Consider the following 1,730-nt stretch of genomic DNA (forward strand, 5'->3'; position numbering starts at 1 on the left):
ATAATTTATCTTGACCCAACTTATGAACGCTAAATGAGCGCAAACATAATTTACGAAAAGTGACGAAGGACAAGGTCAACCCAGCCTAACAGCTACCCAGCAAAGCATAGAAATTGCAATACAATAATAAACAGCACTGCCACATTATCTACTCTGCATATATATAAGGGTATTCTGCTGAATTGCCCCGTAAACTTGTACATAATGCTCAATTTACCCTCTGACCTTTTTTTTTAGCGAATTAAAGGCTCGAATTAAATTTTATTATCAATATTCCCCCACCGTCAAAATTCGAACACTTCATCCATTAGTCCGTCTGACCCACGTTGACGCTTGATTGAGGGTTATTTTCGGCATTAGACGCGGATTGAATTAGCAACCTCTCCTCTCTCACACACTTCGCACTTCTCTTTCACATTGGTAGGGTAGGGTTAGAAAGGGACCGGAATTTGGGCGGGAAAAAGGACGAAATCGAAGGTTGGAATCGAGGGAATCTGAAAGCTTTTTCATAAAGGTTCTTTTGGCTCTGTTGATTCGACGCAGCATGAGTCTGGATGTGTTGCCTTTGCAGGTGCGGAACAGAGGGCCACCTCCCAAGTACAGTAAGTAATCGATTTTCCCAATTTGAAATTGTTTAAGCTTGTGTGGTCCTTGGTGTTGGTTGTTTGCACATTTTGTGGTGTTGTCTGATATGCTGTTTTGAATATGAAACACTTATGGTCCCGAAGCATTTGTGTTGTTTTGTCTGCATAATTATCGGTGGACCTGAGTGAATTTGAAGTTTAGAATGGTAGTTGGGCAGTAAAGAAAAGTTGGTGTGATAAAATAGTGGTTTTATATATAATTTTCTGTTTTTTTTAGGTGATCCAGATTTGTTCTCCCTAGAAATTCACCATGGAGGTTATATTTCAGAGGGGAAGTATGTTCGGGGTAAGGTTACTTGGGCAGACAACTGTAATGCTGACCACCTGTCAATGCTTGACCTGTTTGATGTTGCTATCTCTCTAGGATATGATCATAAAAAAATACAGTACCACTACTGGAACAGAAGAAGGGGGTTTGTTCCAATTGAAGTAGATGCCCATGTAGTTGAGTTTGTGGAGTATACACCTACTTCTAGAGTTCAACCTTTATATCTCTCATATAAGAATCAATCGCATTTCCCAGAGAGCCAGGCATCTGCATCTACTCCACAATTGGGGTTGGAAGTAGAAGTTGAAACTGAAACTGATGTTGGTAAGTTGGGGAACCAGTTTGTAGAAGTGGATGTTGATTTAGATGATGATGGTTATGATGAGGTACATAAGGAGGGAGATAATGAGGCAGATGACAGTGAAGATGATGAGGCTGAAGATGATGTGATAGTGTAGAAGAGGCTGAAGATGATGACAGGGAGACAGACATTGAGTTGATTGACTCCGAGTTCGAGCAGTCAGATGAAGAAGGGTTGAAGACAGTCTTGGAAAAGGATGATAACTTGTTTGATAAACATGTAGTTGATGAAGAAAATGATGAATACAATGAAGAACCTGGTGAGGTTGACAGTGAAGACTACAATACCGACGATCTTGTAAGTCTTGATGAAGAATCTGATGAGGGTGAAGGTGTGAAAAACCGTAGCCGCAGAAGAAAAGCTCCTAGATTTAAGCAGTTTAGAAGAGAATCTGATTTGCTGAAGCCAACATTTCATTTGGGAATGGAATTTACCAACATGGAGCAGTGTAGGGAAG

The sequence above is a fragment of the Prunus persica genome, chromosome G2 (assembly GCF_000346465.2).
Source record: "Prunus persica cultivar Lovell chromosome G2, Prunus_persica_NCBIv2, whole genome shotgun sequence".
NCBI classification, from domain to species: domain Eukaryota; kingdom Viridiplantae; phylum Streptophyta; class Magnoliopsida; order Rosales; family Rosaceae; genus Prunus; species Prunus persica.